Raw genomic sequence first — 16503 nt, forward strand, 5'->3', positions numbered from 1 at the left:
ACATTAGGCCTATCTAAATCCAAATTTCTAATTTTTTTGACCTATTAGGCATCTATAAATCCAAATTTCTATTTTTTTTGGCGGTTAGGCCTCCATAAATCCAAAATTCTAAATTTTTGGCCTGATAGGCCTCCCTAAATCCAAATTTCTAATTTTTTGGCTTGATAGGCCTTCCTAAATCCAAATTTCTAATTTTTTGGCTTGATAGACGTCCTTATAAATCCAAATTATTAATTTTTTTGGCCTACTAGGCCATCTGAAATCAATTTTTTAAATTTTTTTAGGGTAAATTACAAAACTAGGCCAAATGGGAGGCCCATTTATATATTTAACCCATTTACTCAACCTACTACATATCTAGATTGTTTTTGTGTGACTTTCCCATAATACCCTCAATATTTACGCGCGTCTATCTTTCTCCCGTCTGACTTCGCAGAGGTTGGCATATATGTAAAGTCTGCGAAGCTAATATGCGAAGCCTGCGAAGCGAATGTTTGGTTTAGTTGATGATTTTAGTTAGCATATGCGAAGTCTGCGAAGCTAATGTTTGGTTTAGTTTATGATTTTGGTTAGCATATACGAAGCCTGCGAAGCAAATGTTTGGTTTAGTTGATGATTTTAGTTAGCATATGCGAAACCTGCGAAGCGAATGCCTGGTTTAGTTGAACAAAAAATGACAAACAACAACAGATTCTAACATTGAAATCGCAACATTATCAAAATTTACAACAAGATTGTGTAGAATATCGGAGATGAAAGCCAAAGAAAATGAAGAATATCGATCGCCGAACGGAGAAACTGAGAAAACCGATGGGAGATGAAAAACAGAGAACCAATAGAACCAGAAAATTGAGAGAACAACCACAACTTGAAGAGGAAGACCAGAAAACCAGCAGTAAATCGCAATAGTAGAAAGAGAGCCGTAATACCAGAAAAAAAATTCAAGAACAGTCGAACCAGGAACAACTGAAGCAGATGAAGAATATATGGCAGTGATATAAAAGAAACGATCGCTGTCTTAGTCGAGAATGGAGAGTGAGGTGAGGAAAACGTGTGGAAGATCTTGCAGGTTAGATCCCCGTGGAAGGAGGAGGAGGAGCCATTTTGGGTGAAGCCACAAAAATCGTGAATTTGGAAGAGAAAGGGGAAGGAGAAGATGAAAGATTGAGGTATTATGGGAAAGCCACATAAAACAGTCTAGATATGTAGTAGGTTGAGTAAATGAGTTAAATATGTAAATGAGTCTTCCATTTGACCTAGTTTTGTCATTTTCCCATTTTTTACCTATTCAGCTTTCCCTAAATCCAAAATATTTTTAGGTGTTAGGACTATTAAACCAAATCTAACTTAACTTTGAGAAATTGTACATTAATACTTAAAAATTGGTTCTTGACCATTCAAATTATCACACGCATATATATATATATATATAATTGAGCAAATTCGTTTTAGCAAATTTTTTTTTTTACGAACGCACTTGTAAAATCGGCCTTCCAACGGAGTAATCATGTATTCGCCACTGTAGATGATCCTTGAGTATACTATTGTTTCAAGTAAAAAGTAGTCATCTTGGTAAGCCATCGTTATAGCATTTAGATGATAGCAGGACTACTTAACTGATACAAAATAGAAAAAATAATTTCTGCAATCAAAATTGGATATCAAATGAAACTTTTTTTCAAGTTATGCCTTACAAAATTGAACACAACCAATCAAGTGGCCGATGCATTAGCAAACTTCGGCCGTACTGCGTCTGCATCGACGTGGTGGGATGTTATTCCGTCTTTTTGTTCTTCTGCTTTTTATTGTAATTCTAGTGGATGTATGTCTGTCGTTTAGCTTTACTTTTCCCTATCTCCTGTTACACTTTTATTTTCCCATTTTAATGACATTGATTCGGGCACGAGTGTTTCTATAGGATGCCAACCTAGTTGGGATATCTGTCAGACTATCAGCTTTTTAATAAAAAAAACCATTTTCTAGTTAAATTCATCGTATGAAACTGGTCATCAACGTACGGATTATAATAGGTTTTGGGTAAATAATTTATTAGTCCCATACTTTTTACCTAACACACTGTTTAGTCCATCTATTTTAAAAAACACAATATAAGGTCCCTATCTTTTGCCAATATTAACCTTTTGGTCTTTTTGTCTAGTTTTTTTAGACTTGTAATCGGTATATTTTAGCATAAATGGATATATATAAAACAACAGAGTAACATGGTCAACTTGTATTGTACTATGGTTGTCCTAAAAGCTAAGATATGTTCGGTTAAAAATCTAAAAAAATAGATAAAATGACCACAATGTTAATATTGGCAAAAGATAGGAACCTTAAAATATGTTTTTCAAAATAGAGAGACTAAATAGCGTATTAGGTAAAAACTATGAGACTAATAAATTATTTACCCTTAGGTTTTTCATGGTTTGACCTATAAATTAGTGTGGCTTCTTCTCAAAATGAACAAACAAAGCCAAATCAAAACAATTTGAAAAACATCAAAATGAAGAGAAATTATTTCAACCTTGACCTTTCACTGATCTTGTTACTGGTTTTATTTTCTAAGTCTTTTTTACTTTTACTATTTTATTTAGTTTTTTTTTTATTAATTCATTTGAGTAATTTGTTATTGGTGAATGGAAGGTATAATTGATGGAACTGAATCGAAGGAGTTGAAGGGAAAAGAAGGAATAAAGGCAAATAAGAGTTACGCGTCGGATGAAGAGTGTCCGGCTATTTGTTCAGCACTCAAATGCAAGAGAGCATATTGTTCGAATACCACATTTGTATGTGAATGTGAGGTTGTTGAGTTTCGGATTCAACTTACTCTTCCTTGTAATCCGTTCTAAGTTTAATCTCTCTCTCACTATTTGTATTTGTTTCCATTTTCAATAAATTAATCCAATAAGACCATCATTTTCTCCAGATTCATGTTTAACCAATTTCAATTGTTTCATTCATAATAATTAGGATAAAATGAAACTTGTGCATCATATTCAAACTAGTGATACTCTAAATAAGAACTCCATAAATTGGTATGGAAAAAGGAAGAAAAATTAGATTCTCAGTATAATCTACAATGATTCAGATTTCGATGTAGTGTATTAATTTGAAATAAGGAAAGGTACTCTAGAATTAGGAATGCTTTTTTTTTTAGTTGAGACCGTCTAAGGGCTCTAATTTAGAGAGATCGGGAATGTTTTTTGAGATTAGAGCAGACATGATGACGGACAGAACTAATCCTTTTCAAATTGTAAGTACAAAAGAGAGAACAAAACAAACTTATCGGAATGTAAACGCTATGTCATGAACAGAACCACTGCGTTGAAAACGGTTACGGCAGACTCTGGTGCAATCTGAAAGTTTGATCGTCAACTAAGGTTTACACAGCAAGCGCCGACCTAGTGCACTCTAGGACGAACATAACTAATCCTTTTCAAATTGTAAGTACAAGAGAGAGAACAAAACAAACTTATCGGAATGTAAACGCTATGTCATGAACAGAACCACTGCGTTGAAAACGGTTACGGCAGACTCTGGTGCAATCTGAAAGTTTGATCGTCAACTAAGGTTTACACAGCAAGCGCCGACCTAGTGCACTCTAGGACGAAGCTTTGGAACAACAAGATTTTAATGCCCAAAGAAGAAAATCATATTTGAGAGCAAAACACTGTATAATCGAAAACTGTATATTATCGATGCTCTGACTCTTTTATTTCAGTTTTGGAAAACAGTATATTCTGTATTGATAATATGTGAATGAGATTTTAAGTATTTTACCAGAACAGATATGTGATTGAGATTTGATGTATTTTGCTCAGGAGTTTATGCAACAATATCGACTACATACTTACCGATATGGGTTAAATATCGACTATATACACGCCGATATGGGTTACATATGGAATATATACACTCCGATATGGGTTACTTATGGAATATATACACGCCGATATGGGTTGAATATCGACTATATGCACGCAGATATGGGTTGAATATCGACTGTGATGACGCTTTCCGTTCTAAATGCTTTTTTTTTTGTATTTATATTCAGATTTCTTCTTGGCTTTCTTCTTTGAAGAAGAGCCATGCTCATCTCTCTTCCTCTTGTCTACACAATAATACTGAAATTTATTGTAGATATATCATCAAATAACATACAATTAAGCTAATTATAACGTTGAGCTATAATGAGCCAACATATGCTAAAATAAGAGAGTTATTTACAATTAGGTCGCCGGTATCTATGTTGTATCGACAATTAGGTCGTCGATATGAATGTTCTATCGACAATTAGGTTGTCGATATGAATGTTCTATCGACATTAGGTCGTCGATATGAATGTTCTATCGACATTACACTAGTACAAAAATAGCCTAGGACCACGCCTTATTAGCCACGGTTATTTGAAAAACCGTAGCTACAGGTAATTGGCATCGGTTATTTCAAAAAACCAACTCAAATAATACATTATTAGGGTCGGTTTTTTAAAAAACCCGACTCTATATGTGTTTTTTTAAACCGCTCGCGTTTGGGGCGACCATTGGAGTCGGTTCTTGTTAAACCGACACCAATGATCCAGTAATTAGCGTCGGTTTTTCACTAAACCGACGCTAATGAGCCCGTAATTGGCATCGGTTCAAGCGGAACCGACGCTAATTATTGGGTCAATGGCATCGGTTCATTGAAAACCGATGCCAATTACTTTTCAAAGTCGGTTAATTAAATAACCGACTCCAAAGTCCCATTTAAGAACGTGTTGTTCTCCCCCTCTTTCCTTTGCGCCAAAACCTGGCTAATATTACACAGCACAGCAGCTTTCTCCCTCTCTCTTCCTTTCCTTCTCTCTTTAGTCAAGCATCTTTCTCTCATTCAAAAACCAGAACTTCGTCTTAGAGCTTCGTAGCGTTACTACAGAACACAAATATGTCATTGGCAAACTTAGGGCAATCATCTCTCTGTCGCCGCCATCATTGGTACAAATGTAGAGCACCTTATACCTCACATTCTTTTAGAATCAGGTTTTCTGATTTTCGAACTCGTTCAAAATCACTAAACAGCGTAAACACTGATCTGGGTATTAGAGAAAATGCGGCTAAAGAGTTTGAATTTAAAGTTGCTAAGATTGTTGGCCACACGTGGGCTCCTTTTGGGTGCAGTTTTATGTGGGGTTTTTATTGTTGTCTGTAAACGAGTTTTTGCAGCTGAAGGTGTGATGAATGCTGGGTACGGTGTTATTGGGCAGAGCATGTTGTTAGTGAATTTGTAAGGTACAATTAAGGATCTAAGGTAAGTAATTTGTAATCATCATTGAACATTTAACGGTGTTAGTGAATTTGTTATTGATGTTCAAAATTGAACCAAGTTACTAACTTAGGCCTTTAATTGTACCATTTCTAACGTTAAGGGTAATATTGCTATTGGTTGACAATGTTAGGGGCATTTTTGCACTTTATCCCTATATGTAAATTAATATGTCACGCCTTGGAGTCTTTTTTTTTTTTTGTCAAAAAGTAAAGAGGAAATGTTGTATTTGATCCTTGTTTTATCTTTAACTTTTGGGCTTTGCTTTGTTGTGATAAATGAAGCTCTGTATGATGTAAGAGAAGTTATCATTTCAGCATCTGCATTGTGATTGTTCTGTTAATTCATCAAATGCATGTCTCAGCTTGGACCATTTCCAAATTAATCTATTTTGAGTCCTGTGATATGGTTGATTTTGGATTTTTCCTTAAAATAATGCCTATTTTGGCATTATTGATGACACTAAAGCCGGGTTAAACTTATTGCACACTGTAATGCTAAAAAGTTTAACCCGGGTTAGTGGAAGCCAGTGATCCATTCACCGGTTTCAAAAATTGTGAAGAACCCGGTAAACGATTTACCGGGTTCACTGCCATGTCTGCCAAAAGCAGACATGGCAGTCTTGAAACCGGTGAATGATTCACCGGTGAATGAAACCGGTGATTCATTCACCGGTTTCAGTGGGGCGTGCGAATCTCACTTTAGTGAGATTCGCACGCCAACTCTGCTTCCTCCTTTGGGGAAGCAGAGTCCGTGAAGGGGAAAAATTATGTTTTGCCCCTTTAATTCCGGAAATTATAAAAAAAAGACCCTTTTCAAATTCAATTTATATATACACTTCATTTTCACTCTCACTCTTTCTTACTCTTCAATTTCTACTCTATACTCTTCAAACTTAACTCTTCCCTATTTTCTTCCAAAAAACTCTTCCCTCTTCATTCTTCTTCTTATTCCATTATCTTATACACAATTAAATTCTCTACTTTTCGTTCCACCATCTTGAAGAATTACTTTCGTAAAAATATTAAAGGTATGTATTTTAATTTACTTGATTTTGTAAAAATGTTGTTATTGATTTAATTTATGTACTTGTGTTATTGTTTTTGCAGTTTAAATATTTTCTGTGTTGCTCTAAAAACAGGTATGTCTATTTACAGTTAATTTATATGTAGTTATGTTGTTACACTATTGTTAGTTTAAATTAGTATTTTGTAAAGTTAGATAGTATTAATTTTTTTTATATAATTAGATAGTATTAGTGCTATTATTTTGTATATATTATTTGTATAATAGAATTTGTTCTTCATTCAAGTAGTATATAACTAGATAACTAATAATAAAATTATCCATAAAATTAATAAATATAGGTAGTTAATAAAATTATTCATATTGTTATTATTTTGTATGTATTATGTATATTACTAGTCAATATATTATTTAATTTAATATAATTGTATAAAATGAAAGTAATACCACCCATAAAATTAATAAATGTATGTAGTCAATAAAATTATTCATATTGTTATTATTTTGTATGTATTATGTATATTACTAGTTTTTTTAATTAAAAGCGGAGGACTAGAGGAAGGTTCAGACATCCCAACTATGTTAGCACCCCTGAAGGACCCCCTACAGAACCCGAATTGAATAAATGAATAAAAAATAAAAAATAAAGTTAATAGAGCAGAGGAACCGTCAGGTAAAACGATAAGTCGCTTGACCTGAGAAGTTAAAAGCTAGAAGGCTATTACAAAAGGGTGGAGATAAATCCCACCAAGTGTTACTCGTAGCGGAACGAGCGTAATTGGCTAGGGCATCTGCAACCTGGTTACCTTCCCGGAAAAGATGGGTGACCACGATCCTCATCATGAGCATGTTATGTTGACATTCCATCCAGTCCGAGCGAAGAGTCCAGGGAATAGCGATACCTGTGTTTCGTAAGCAGGCTACTACATAGGTTGAGTCCGACTCAAGCCAAATGGAATCCCATCCTCTACTATGAGCTTGATTGATGGCAAAGAGAGCGGCTCTCAGCTCCGCGACATGAACTAGACGTCGGTTGCCGGAAAGGAAAAAGCATCGATGCAGATACCATTGTTGTTGCGAAAGACTCCACCATACCCTGTTAAGTCGTTTCTGATCGAGGCGTCAGTGTTCGCCTTAACCCAGCCAGAAGGCGGAGGAAGCCATTTGATCGGTAAGATTCTAGGCGAGTTGGAGAGACGAGGGGTAAGGCCCAAGTTAGCCAGGATGGTTCGCTTCGTTTCTGAGTTCCAGATGTTACCCAATTTGAAGTGATCAGTCCGCCTAATGTGAAACCATATCATTCGAAGCGCACGGTGAATGTCCGGGGGTTTGTCATTGAAAATGCAGTCATTCCAAGTGAGCCAGATAGACCAAATCGCGTGAAGAATTGCACTGTTCCATAAGGCGTAAATTATTATGTATATTACTAGTTAATATATTATGTAATTTAATATAATTGTATTAAATTAAAGTAATACCACCCATAAAATTAATAAATGTACGTAGTCAATAAAATTATTCATATTGTTATTATTTTGTATGTATTATTTATATTACTAGTCAATATATTATTTAATTTAAAATATAATTTTATAAAATTAACGTAATACCATCCATAACATTAAAATAACATATTACTACCCATTTAATTAAAATAATATTATCCATAAAATATGACTATACATAATAATCATAAAATAATACTATCCATAAAATATTACTGCCCATTAAATTAAAATAATACTATCCATAAAATATACTATATATAATAACCATAAAATAAGAATCTTACCTATAAAATTGTAATGAATATAATAAAATAAAAATGTAGAGTAGACTTTTTAAGCTTATAAGAATATTTGACGATATTTGATCATTTTTTTATAATATTTTAATTTGTATATTATGTAGGTATTTTAGAATGACCGAATATACTAATTACATCATAAGTTAGGGAGGGGATATGAGTTTTATTGGCGCCAGTTTTGAATATGATTGGTATAGTGCATTGGCTAGGAATAAACGACTTAAGTTGAGAAGGAGACCATCATATAACAATCTTGTATCTAGGATCCGAGCAGCTATTGAACTAAACAGTGGTGACAGAATAACCTAAATCGTGTACAAGTATCCTATCTTTGGCCAAGATTCACTATCGTTTTCTCATATGCTTATTTCGAGCGACGACGATGTTGAATTCATTTACGATAATTTGAGCAACGTACCAACATATAATACTGTTGAGTTATTTGTTCAGTTTGAGGGAGTAACCAATGACAGACCCATGTCAAGTATGTTTCCTGTAACCAATGATTGTGTGAATACTAATATCGGTTATGGGTCTACAACTGCCGGACCTAGCTATCAGCCAACATCATCTTTCTTATCACTAGGCACGAGAGAGTGGGATCAAGCTGGACCATCTTATGCTATTCCAAGTGGCGATTTCCAATACGACAGACATACTAATTTTGGTTACCAATCCAACGTGACTGCATTCCCTAATTATGATGTTGAAATAAATCGACATGAAGTGGGCACAAGCCGATATTATGTTGAACCTGATCCAGTAATTGAATATGGTCTCGATGATCTAGTTGAAAGTGAGAGTGATGACGGATTGGATGTGGAGGAGGATTTTGATTATGAAGAATATGCAGATGAAGACAAAGAGGTGGAGGAAGATGTGATTGTGGATCATGGAGTGGTAGGGGGTGATTATAACACAATACCTTCAATTCCCGTTGTATCTTCATGGATGATGGATTTGAATGTAGCTCCAATTGATGTGCCTGAGTACTATGGTATCCCAGCAATTGCTCCTTTATCATCATTTACATTTCCATCTCCTGCATATTCAATGATAGAGGAAGACCGTGTATATGGTGCTTCAAATGATACCGAAGAGATAAGCGTATGGGATGGAGTTTCAGAGTTGAGAAAAGGATTAGTGTTTGCTGACAAAGACGACGTTCAATCAGCTGTGAAGAAATATTCAATGAGTAGAAATGTTTCGTACTCAACAGTTGAGTCCCAACCACACAAATTAGTCTTGAAGTGCTGGAAATCAGAACAAAATTGCGATTGATGGTTAAGGGCACTTTTGAAGAAAAAACTGGGCTACTGGGTAATAAGTGTGTATCATGGTTCTCACACATACTTTGGTTCAATGTTGACGCAAGATCATAATAAGCTTGATAGTAAAATGATTTCAAACTACATTATGGATATGGTTGCAAAAGATCCAAGGTTGAGTGTCGGAGTTATACAAGCAAACATCAAGACTCAATTCAAGTTTTGTGTGTCCTATAAAAAGGCATGGTTTGGGAAAAAGAAGGCGTTAGAAAAGATTTTTGGGAATTGGGAAGAGTCGTACAACATGTTGCCTCGATACTTGAATGCCATGAAGCACTATAATCCGGGATGTGTTAGTTGTTTAGTGATCGATGAAATACTTAATCAACAACATCAAATATTCAAACGAGTTTTTTGGAGTTTCAAACCGTGCATCGAGGGTTTCAAACATTGTCGACCCGTGATATTGATAGATGGGACATTTATCTACGGTAAGTATAAACATACATTGTTGGTGGCAACGTCATTTGATGGCAACAACCACATACTTCCTATTGCATTTGCAATTGTAGAAAGCGAGAATCAGTCCAGTTGGCCATGGTTCATGGATTGCATTCGGAGGTACGTCACTCAATGCATTGGTTTAAGCGTCATCTCAGATCGACATTCTCAAATTTTGTATGCAATGTCCCAACCAAACTTGGGTTGGGCTGAACCGATGGCATTTTATAGGTTCTGCCTCCGACACTTTGTCAGCAATTACAACCACAGTTTCCATAAGACTGGAATTAAAAAACTTCTATAACGGGTTGGTACGTGTTAGCATATATGTTTCAAATGATTCCATCTCAATATGTAATATATGTTTTCACAAAATGTTGAATTAACTTATTTAGGTGCACAAGCACAACCGAGGAAGTTTCAGAAGATAATGGATGCAATCAAGGCAATGGATATAGCATCGTACAATTGGGAAATGGAGAGACCTATGGATCGATGGAGTCTGTCACATGATAATGGTGCACAGTGCGGGAATATGACAACAAACATTCCAGAATGTGTAAACACTGTTCTAAAAGGCATCAGACAAATGCCTATACAAAGCATTGTGGAGCATACATTTGCAAAAATGGTGCATTACTTCGACTCACGCAGACAGGTGTTTAGTAATTTGAAGGATAAAAGTGAGACATACACACCTGTTTGCAAGGATTTGTTGAAAAGGTATGGACAAAAGGCGAATGGTCACACTGTCATTGAATACGACACTCGAACTAGGTTATGTCAGGTTCGGACAGGTTATGACCCCATCAAACAGAAAGGGAACAACATCCAGAATGTTAATCTCCAGACTCGTGAGTGTACATGCTACAAATTACAAAATTATAAACTACCTTGTTCTCATGCAATTGCAGTGTGCATGCACCTACACATAAATTTATGGCAATATGTTGACGTGACACATACATTGGCTGAGACTTTGTGTGTATATAACTATCCATTCCAACCGTTAGCTCATCAAGAATATTGGCCTGAGTTTAGTTCACCGAAAGTGCATGTTGATCCAAGGTTGAAGCGTAAGCAAGGACGACCTAAGTCAACAAGAATTAGGAATGAGATGGACTTGATTGAGACGGGTACGACTAGTTATACCTGCAGCATTTGCAGATAAAGCGGTCATAATAAGAAGTCATGCCCAGAAAGAGCCGGTAACGTTGGAGGCCAAAATAGGATGCCCAGTTCTACCGGTAGAAGTGCAGGCTCTTCGTCTAGACAACGGGGGCGAAATTGATTATGTATTTGTTTTCCAATATGTTGTTATGTTTTTCAATATGTAAAACAATTAGGATATGTTACTTATGTAATTTGTATGAATACATTATTTGTATGTATATATTATTTATGTTGTTTTATGTTTATGTTGTATGGATTGCAACTTATGTTAAAACTTCCTCAAATATTTTGAGTAATTCATGTTTATATGCTTTAATTTAATAGGTTATGGATATTTAGAGTACAAATAATTTCACTAACGTAGATATACTAGATATTTACATTGATCCAGATTGTGAAACATGGTACGGAAAAAAAAAAAATTTGACAATGCTAGAACCCACTACCATTTGGTGCGGACAGATGCAGGACACATTTTTTAAGAATACCACACCAAAAACCTACCCGATAATTGCATAATTAATGAGTATACTCCACCTGAATGGATGAGGTTATGGGCGTTTTGTACGCCGTCCGGTAAGCCCATAAAGCTGCTTCTAGTCTAGTACTCCAATCCTTCCTAGTGAAATTCACTGTCTTTTCCAGGATGGACTTCAATTCTCTGTTTGACACTTCCGCTTGGCCATTAGCTTGGGGGTGGTAGGCTGTTGACGTCCTGTGTTGTACGCCATATTTCTTCAAGAGGGCTGTCATAATCCGGTTACAGAAATGGGTTCCTCTATCGCTTATGAGTACTCGAGGCGTACCAAACCTGCAAAAAATGTTAGTTTGAACAAATTGGATCACTGTTTGAGCATCATCGGCCCTGGTGGCCTTGGCCTCGACCCACTTAGACACGTAATCCACAGCAAGAAATATATAAAGATTACCAAACGAAATGGGGAATGGACCCATGAAGTCTATTCCCCAAACGTCAAAAATTTCACAAGAGTAAACCGGTGTAAGTGGCATTTGATCTCGTCGTCCTATATTTCCTGTTTTTTGACAACGAAAACAAGATTTGCAAAATAGGTAAGCATAATGGAATAAATTAGGCCAAAACAAACCACTATCCAGTACTTTGCGAGCCGTTCTTTTTGGGCCAAAATGGCCTCCACAAGCTTCTGTATGACAGAATTTCAACACTGATTCCACCTCGCTTTCGGGAATGCACCGTCTTAACAACTGGTCCGAGCAGTGTTTCCACAGGTATGGGTCATCCCAAATGTAATATTTGGCTTCAGCTTTGAGTTTCTCTTTTGCGTGCCTACTGAGATCGTCCGGTACAGCACCTGTAGCCAAATAATTCACTAAGTCAGCATACCATGGGGTTATTTCACTTACGCTGAATAAATTCTCATCCGGAAATTCTTCACTCATTGGTGGTGCTTCTTCGTTGTTGGGTAGACAACTTAGGTGATCCGCCACGAGATTCTCGGACCCCTTTTTATCTCTAATCTCGACGTCGAACTCCTGGAGGAGTAAAATCCACCGTATCAGCCGAGGTTTGGACTCTTTTTTCTGCATTAGGTACCTAAGTGCTGCATGATCAGAATAAACTATGACTTTAGTACCCAATAAATATGAACGAAATTTTTCTAGAGCAAAAACCACGGCTAAGAGTTCTTTTTCCGTTGTTGAGTAATTGCATTGAGCATGATCCAAGGTTCTCGAAGCATAGTAAATCACGTGTGGACTCTTGTGGATTCGCTGACCTAAGACGGCTCCTACCGCGTAATTACTTGCATCGCACATGATCTCAAAAGGACGATTCTAGTCGGGTGGTTGGATAATCGGTGCTGAAACCAACTTGTCTTTCAACAAATCAAAAGAATCCTTACATTCCTGGTTGAAATCGAATGGTACGTCGTTTTGAAGCAACTTACACATCGGTTGAGTGATCTTCGAGAAGTCCTTTATAAATCGCTGGTAAAAACCTGCATGGCCAAGAAAAGAACGGACTTCCCGAACACTAATGGGGTAAGGTAAAGTTTGGATAACATCTATCTTTGCCTTATCTACCTCAATTCCTCTTGCTGAAACAATATGGCCTAAAATTATTCCCTGATCGACCATAAAATGGCATTTCTCATAGTTCAAAACCAGATTAGAGTCTAGGCATCTTTTTAAAACTTTAACGAGGTTAGACAAACAGTGATTAAACGAGTCTCCATATACCGTGAAATCATCCATGAACACTTCAATTATTTATTCAACATACTCAGAGAAAATACTTACCATGCATCGCTGGAACGTCGCTGGTGCATTGCAAAGTCCGAAAGGCATCCTCCGATACGCGAATCTGGTAAAAACCCAAATAACCGTCAAGACAACAATAAAAACATTTTCCAGCTAAACGTTCTAACATTTGGTCGATAAATGGAAGCGGAAAATGGTCCTTTATAGTTGAAGTGTTCAACTTCCTGTAATCGATACAAACCCTCCACCCATTCTGAACTCGGGTGGGAACCAATTCTCCTTTTTTATTAGCAACCACTGTGATTCCGGTCTTTTTGGGCACGACATGTACCAGGCTTACCCACTTACTGTCGGATATCGGAAAAATTACACCGGCGTCGTACATTTTCTGAACCTCCTTCTTAATAACTTCCATCATAGGCGGATTCAATCTTCTTTGTGCTTCCCGTTTAGGCTTTGCATCTTCTTCGATGTGAATTTTGTGCATGCACGTAGCGGGGCTGATTCCTTTAATATCTGCTATGGTCCACCCTATAGCCTCCTTGTACTCTTTCAAAACTTCAATCAGCCGCTCCTCTTCGTCTGGCTCTAGTTTGTTGGAGATGATGACTAGAAGAGTGTTCTCGCTGCCTAAAAATGCGTATTTCAGATGGCTGGGCAGCAGCTTTAATTCCAGATTCGGTGCCTGCAAAATAGAGGGTAAAGGCTTCTCGTTAAAGGCTGTTAATTTATTAATTTCACAAATCTTACCATCTTGTTTCAAGGCTGCCAATTCATGCATAACATCGCATATGTCTTCTCCCATCTCAAAATTTATTTCGCTCTCGATTCCAATGCTTTCTTCGACGACCACCTGCAACTCATCTTTACTAAAAAACTCAAAAGCTCGTTGGGTTATTGGTTCGAGGATATCTATGCCACAAACTGAAGATACTTCACTAGGAAATCTCATAGCATCATAAACATTGAATTGAACCACCTTACCATCGAATTCCATAGTGAGGGTCCCTTTCTTAACATCAATCTTTGTGTTAGATGTCTGCAGGAATGGTCTTCCCAATAGGATCTCTGATGATTCTGACGAGCAGCCGTCATCTTTCATATCGAGAACAAAGAAATCAGCTGGGAAAATTAACCCGTTAACCTGCACCAAAACATCCTCTAACAGCCCCTCAGGGTAAACAACAGATCTGTTAGCAAGTTGAATAACGACTCCAGTTTTTTCAAGAGGACCAACATTTAAGGAAGAATAAAAAGACTTAGGCATGACATTTATAGACGCCCCTAAATCGCACATCGCCCTTTTTATACTAGTATTCCCAATCTGACACGGAACAGCAAACATACCTCTATCCTTACTTTTTTGGGGCATTTTTCTTTGAAGTACATCTGATACATTGGCACCCATGGTAATCTTTTCAGACCCAACCCTTTTAGTTTTATTAACGCACAGATCTTTAAGGAACTTATCATATCGAGGAACTTGTTTAACAATATCAATTAATGGAATGTTTACCTCGACCTTGCGAAATACCTCAAAGATGTCTTTCTCTTCCTTCTCCTTCTTTGATTTGTCAAACCGATTCGGGTAAGGTGCTGGAGTGACCAAAGGGGGGATTCTATCTTGCTTTTGCGCTTCTTCTTCAAGAATTCTATCCTCTTCGACGACGTTCTTCTTGCTGGCCGGTTTGTTTAAAACGGGCTGCTCTATTTCTCTTCCGTTACGAAGGGTGATCGGGCTCACGTTTGGCTTTGGGTTGTCCACCGGTTGAGAGGGCATCTTACCTTGAGACTGAATTTCGCTTAGTGCAGTAGCTATTTGAGTCATCTATTTTTGAAGTTCTTGCACGTTAGTTGCGAGATTTTGGACAACATCAGTTAAAGGCATACCTGAGTTTTGGGTGGATTGGTGAGGCCGTGGCTGATAGTTCTACTGCGGCTGATAATTCTGCTGTCTTGGTCCATAGCTGAGGTTTGGATTGTCATGCCACCCTGGGTTGTACGTATTAGAGTATGGATCGTGCTTCCTTTGATTCTGCCCTTGGTACCCATTAAGTGCATTGGCTTGTTCAGCATTATCTTCATACAAAATAGGGCATTCATTAGTGGCATGTTCAGTGGCAGTACAGATCCCACACTTTTTTACCTGAGACGCCTTTCCCATGGCTAAGTTCTGCACAAGACTAGTCAGTTTATTCAACTTTTGTTCAATGTTAGAGCTGCTTGCCTCATACGCCCTCTTTGGACCTTCCTGAGATTTCCCAAACTGTTGAGAAGTTGCTGCAATTACTCTGATCAATTCCTTCGCTGCGGTTGGCGTTTTGTCGAGGAAACATCCCCCACTTGTCGCGTCCACCATTTTTCTTTCCATACAAAGCATCCCTTCATAGAAATATTGAATCAGAAAATTTTCCACAATCCCATGTTGAGGGAAATTTTCACATAGCTTTTTGAACCTCTCCCAATACTCATGGAGCGATTCCACATCTTTTTGTTTGATCCCACTGATCTCTCTCCGAATCAACGCTGCTCGGGATGCTGGAAAATATTTATCCAGGAATGACTGCACCATCTGATTCCATGTAGTGATGATTCCTGATGGCAAATTCAAAAGCCAATCCTTGGCCGCGTCCTCTAACGAGAATGGGAACGCTCTCAACTTCACTTGTTCTTCCGTCACTCCTTGCGGTCTCATGCTCGAGCACACCACATGGAATTGCTTAAGATGTTTGTGAGGACTTTCACTCTCCATGCCGTGAAACTTGGGCAACAAATGAATCAACTCGGATTTCAGCTCAAACGACACATCCAAGTTGGGATATGTGATGCATAGGGGCTGATTATTAACCTCTTGCGCCTGAAGTTATCTCAGAGTTCTGTCTGCCATTGTTTCCTCTTCTGATTATTCACTTTCTTCGCTGGATGTTTCTTCTTCGCTACTAGTACTCGAATTCCTGGCACTTTGTAATTTCTGCAGCCTTACCTCCTTGCGAAATCTTCGAGCCAGTAATTCAATTTCCGATTCAAAAAGAAGTTGTTCTGAATTGTTGGACCTGGTCATAAAAGAAATCAAATCAAATTAGATTATTCCCCGGCAACGGCGCCAAAATTTGATGGGTGCCGATTCCACCAAAAATAATCCCAACTTTCCCTAAACGAATAATTTGTAATAGAGCAAGTAGA

This window comes from Euphorbia lathyris, chromosome 1 (genome assembly GCF_963576675.1).
Source record: "Euphorbia lathyris chromosome 1, ddEupLath1.1, whole genome shotgun sequence".
Taxonomy (NCBI): domain Eukaryota; kingdom Viridiplantae; phylum Streptophyta; class Magnoliopsida; order Malpighiales; family Euphorbiaceae; genus Euphorbia; species Euphorbia lathyris.